General features: G+C 42.5%; 1 long non-coding RNA gene across 2 annotated transcripts; it reads right to left on the bottom strand.

The window, feature by feature from the left end:
• Positions 1-215: 215 nt before the first annotated feature.
• LOC116565897 lies at positions 216-3,816 on the bottom strand. 2 transcript variants are annotated; one of them, XR_004275644.1, is made up of 2 exons: positions 3,257-3,816; positions 216-854 (listed from the first exon to the last, which is right to left on the bottom strand). It is a non-coding gene; the product is annotated as an uncharacterized LOC116565897 (long non-coding RNA). The 2 variants fall into 2 exon arrangements; XR_004275643.1 differs by having other exon boundaries at positions 216-872.
• Between the last annotated feature and the right edge of the window lie 1,462 nt (positions 3,817-5,278).

The following is a 5,278-nucleotide window of genomic DNA, read 5'->3' on the forward strand; positions in this document are numbered from 1 at the left end:
AGCTGGTGTAAGCTGGACCGTTATCATTTTTAATGTTTGTGGGCCGCCCCATAAATGCAGTGGTTATAGAACAGCTGCCTTCAGCTATTCTCCCGCAGGGATCTGCAGAAGCTTCCGACCTTCCAGAAAGTTTGCGTTCTTTCCTTGTCGTTTTTCCCACCACTCTGACCGATCTCCTGCATCTTCCCCTTTTCTGTTATTTATTTATTTATTTGTTTATTTATTTATTTTTCCATCAGGTTTTGTTGATTGAAGTGTGCAGATATCCACAGTGACCGGTTTGGTTGGCGCAGCCGTTCCAACTCATGTTCTGATTTTGCATCCTAGAACCAGTAAATAACATAAACATGGGTATAATCAGTACTATTCTTTTCCAATCAATGAGTGATACGTAGTATTACTTGGCATCTCAGTCCAATATGTGCCATTAGCAAGGGTATGTCAATCTCTCCCAGCCAATTGGTCACATTGTTAGAGGCTGGAAAGGGGGTGTCTGCCCAAGTAACAAGGCGAAAAAATGCAGACCTAGAAGATGGTCCCAGTAGAGTGTAGCAGGTACAGGTAGCAAGCAAAGTGAGAGAATGAAAAAGATTAATACACTACAAAAGTTGCAATGTACAACAGACAGCATAGCACAAAACAAATATTCTGGAGTGAATGGCATTTGTGTCTGGAGAAGGATTCACTCAGCCTCCTGAGTTGTCTTCTTCAGCATCCCCCAGGTAATGTCTGGAGCCTGTGTCATCTGAGGAAGTCACATCGTCCAGGGCTGCAGGTCCTGCAGGGCCATTTTCCTCATTTCTGGTACTAGGTTGGGTCCTAGCCACACCGTGATGAGGTTTGATGCAGTTGTGCTGGAATCCAAAGAGGACCTGAGAGGGTGTGAATACAAGCATAACCTCTTCCCCATGTTAGCAAATCATTTGGATCACACCATATGTTACTATTTACATCTTTCCATAAAACTGAAGGTTTTGTATCTTGAGTGATTTTTGCCAGTTGCTTTTCTAGAGCTGATGGAAATTTATCATCTAAGTTTAAGAAACTAAGGGTAAATAAGCCTTGTGCTAATAGTGTTGCAGGGCCCTTTCTCATATTCCCCGTTTCTTGTTTCCTGAACATATTTTTAAGGGTGGAGTGGGCACATTCTGCTATGGCCTTGGGGGTTATATGGGATACCAGTGGAATGTTGGCCATTCCATGTGTGACAAAATTGTTGAAATTGTGAACTAGTGTAAGCTGGACCATTACGAGGTTTAATCTTTGTGGGCTGCCCCATAAATGCAAAGGTTAAGAGAAAATGTCTAATATCATATCAGGCAGACTGTCTAGAAAGAGCATGAGTGCTAATTAGGTGGGAACTGGTATCAATGGATACATGTACCTATCTTAGTTTTCCCAATTCAGGGGTGTGGGTAACATCTGTTTGCCATAACTGATTAGGTAAGTGTAGCCCTGGGGCCATTTGTCCTATTAATCCTGTTGGGGAATGTTTAGTAGGTAATACAGATAATTGGACTGAATATTGTGGATCTGTGCAATCTACTTGCTTCTGAGAAATAGCTTGCTCTATTTCTTCAATTTTCCTTTATACATTGGGGGCATATAGAGGGGAGGTTTTTTTTCCTGAGTTACTTTGGTCTTTACTATTTGGGTATTCCTGCTTCATATGACCTGGCTCTTTACATAGAAAACAATTTAGGGTTTTCCCTTTTTATTTTAGGAGGCTTTAATGCCATAGCTAATATTCTGGCTTTGTGTGTTTCAGTCCCCACCAGCTGACATGCTCATGTGAGTTCCTTGACTGTAGCTGCCTTTCCTCTGATTTGTTGCCTGCTGATAGTGTAGTGTAGCATTTTCATAAGCCAGTTGCAACAGTAACATAACAGTGGCCTGAGCATGACTAATTTGTCTGTTAATTTCCTGGGTTAACCAATTGGTAAATTCAACAAATGGCTCCCGAAGCCCTTGTCGAACATTTACAAAAGATCCCTGTTGAACTCCTGCTTCGGGGATCCGGCCCCAAGCCCTGTGAGCACATAAGGACATTTGTACATAGGCCTGGGGGACAAAATTTAATTGCTGTTGTACATTGACATAGGGGTCCCTCCCCTGGAGCACAGCGGCCGTTATGTTTTGCCTGGCCAGTTGATTCTGGTTGGCTTGTTGTTTGCACAACTCATCATATTCTGCCCTCCAGAGGAAGTATGGCCACTACAGTTGTTTTACACTGACCAGTCCCATGGGGTCATATGGAAGTTGTCTGGTATAGCCTCAGTTAATTCTTTTGTAAATAGGCTAGCGGCTCTGTTTTCTTTAATGCTTTTTCCTACTTATTTATTTATTTATTTATTTATTTTTTGAGACGGAGTTTCGCTCGTCACCCAGGCTGGAGTGCAATGGCGCGATCTCGGCTCACCGCAACCTCTGCATCCTGGGTTCAGGCAATTCTCCTGCCTCAGCCTCCTGAGTAGCTGGGATTACAGGCACGCGCCACCATGCCCAGCTGATTTTTTGTATTTTTTTTTTTATTAGAGACGGGGTTTCACCGTGTTGACCAGGATGGTCTTGATCTCTTGACCTCATGATCCACCCGCCTAGGCCTCCCAAAGTGCTGGGATTTCCTACTTATTTATAAATGTTGAAAGTAATGGGTTCGTATATCCAATTGCCTTGTTGATCTTGCATCACCAGGCAGGCCAAGAGCTCCCCTTCTAATGCTGTTTGACTTAAACAGGGTGCCATAACTGGAGTGTATCCCTTGTCTTTTTTCCAATTTAATTGGGCGAGGGGGCTCAGGGAAAATCTGTGTCTCCTCTGTGGCACTTTTACCCGGTAATGGTGAGGCTGAGGGAGGAGGAGGAGGCAGTAGGGTGGATGATGGTTCTTGCTCCCTTCTCTTTTTAGGCTCTTCTGTGTAGACAGTGCCAAAGCAGCCCTAACTAAGGCCCATAATGTTAAAGATGTTACTAGGACATGTTGCCCTTGTATGTGATGTCATTTAAGATTTCTTCCTACTTGTTCCTAGAGCTCTAGATGTGTGCCTTCTTCCAGGAACCCTGGGTTATGGAAAACAACAGTTTGCATTGGGTCCCTTAATTGGGCCTCTGGGATGTACACTCTGCTAGCTTTAAGCAGCTGTTTGAATACTTTTATATACTGTTGCTGTTGAGCTGATAACTGTTGTCCCATGGTGAAACCCTAGTTTAAAAATCCCCTTGAACTTGAAAATCTCCAGTGGGCATCAATTACTTACTGCATAGTCACTTCACTTTCATTTTCGAGGCTTCCGTCGGGATCCATGGCAGCGTTCTTCACATGGGTCACCACCTGCCGGGTCTGTCCCACAGACCCAGGCCAACAGATGAAATGAGTACTCGGACACAGGTATGCAGTGTAAGAGCAGCCAGGGGACTCCCTGGCTCTAGTGGCCAGACAGCAGCCCTGAAAAGCTGGAGCTGCTTGCTTTTATTCATTACAGGCACAATGCTGAAAACCTGGAGCCAACACAACCTGTAGATAATTAACATTTATTGTTTCCCTGTTCAGGGAATGTCATGCTTACAGATGATCAAAGGTCAGTTTCTGGTCAACCTAGGTAAAAAAGCCTGTTTAAGATAAATTCCCCCACACTCCCTTGTACCTACTCTTTGCCCTCTGCCTCAGGATTATTGAATAGCTGCCTTCAGCTGTTCTCCCCAGGGGCTCTGCAGAGCCTTCAGACCTTTCAGAAAGTTTGTATCCTTTCCCTATAGTTTTTCCCACCACTCTGACTGCTTCCCCACAATGTGTGGCATTATTTCTGAGGCCTCTGTTCTGTTCCATTGGTGTATATATATATCTGTTTTAGTACCAGTACTATCCTGTTTTAGTTACTGTAGCTTTGTAGTATAGTTTGAAGTCAGGTAGCATAATGACTCCAGCTTTGTTATTTTTGCCTACGATTGTCACGGCTATATGGGCTCTTTTTTGGTTCCATATGAAATTTAAAGTAGTTTTTTTCTAATTCTCTGAAGAAAGTCAATGGTAGCTTGATGGGATAACATTGAATCTAAATCTAAATTACTTACAGAAGTATGGCCATTTTTATGATGCTGATTCTCCCTATCCCTGAGCATGGAACGTTTTTCCATTTGTTGGTGTCCTCTCTTATTTCTTTGAGCAGTGGTTTGTAGTTCTCCTTGAAGAGGTCCTTCATGTCCTTTGTAAGTTGTATTCCTAGGTATTTAATTTTCTTTGTTGCAATTGTGAATGGGAGTTTACTCATGATTTGGCTCTCTGTTTGTCTATTATTGGTGTATAGGAATGCTTGTAATTTTTGCCCATTGATTTTTGTATCCTGAGACTTTGCTGAAGTTCCTTATAAGCTTAAGGAGATTTTGGGTTGAGACTATTTGATTTTCTAAATATACAGTCATGTCATCTTCAAACAAAGACGATTTGACTTGCTCTCTTCCTGTTTGAATACCTTCATTTCTTCTTCTTGCCTGATTGCCCTGGCCAAAGCTTTCAATACTATGTTGAATAGGAGTGGTGAGAGAGGGCATCCTTGTCTTACGCTGGTTTTCAGAGGGAATCCTTCCAGCTTTTGCCCATTTGGTATGATATTGGCTGTGGGTTTCTCATAAAAAGCTCCTACTATTTTAAGATATGTTCCATTAAAACCTAGGTTATTGAGAGTTTTTAGCATGAAAGGGTGTTGAATTTTTTTTTTTTTATTATACTTTAACTTCTGGGGTACATGTGCAGATCATGCAGGAATGTTACATAGGTATACACGTGCCATGGTGGTTTGCTGCATATCCCCCCTTTCATGTACATTAAGTATTTCTCCTAATGTTCTCCCTCCCCAATACCCCCACCCCCTGCTGTCCCTCCCAAAGCCTCTCCACCCCCTGACAGGCCTCGGTGTGTGATGTTCCCCTCCCTGTGTCCATGTGTTCTGATTGTTCAACACCCACTTATGAATGAGAACATGCGGTGTTTGGTTTTCTGTTCTTGTGTCAGTTCGCTGAGAATGATGGTTTCTGCTTCATTCATGTCCCTGCAAAGGACATGAACTCATCCTTTCATATGATTACATAGTATTCTATGGTATATATGTGCCACATTTTCTTTATCCAGTCTATCATTGATGGGCATTTGGGTTGATTCCAAGTTTTTGCTACTGTGAACAGTGCTGCAATAAACATAGGTATGCATGTGTTTTTATAGTAGAATGATTTATAATCCTTTGGGTATATACCCAGTAATGGGATTGCTGTGCCAAATGGTATTT

This window comes from Sapajus apella, unplaced genomic scaffold, assembly GCF_009761245.1.
Source record: "Sapajus apella isolate SASKATOON/1434 unplaced genomic scaffold, GSC_monkey_1.0 scaffold41, whole genome shotgun sequence".
In the NCBI taxonomy this organism is placed as follows: domain Eukaryota; kingdom Metazoa; phylum Chordata; class Mammalia; order Primates; family Cebidae; genus Sapajus; species Sapajus apella.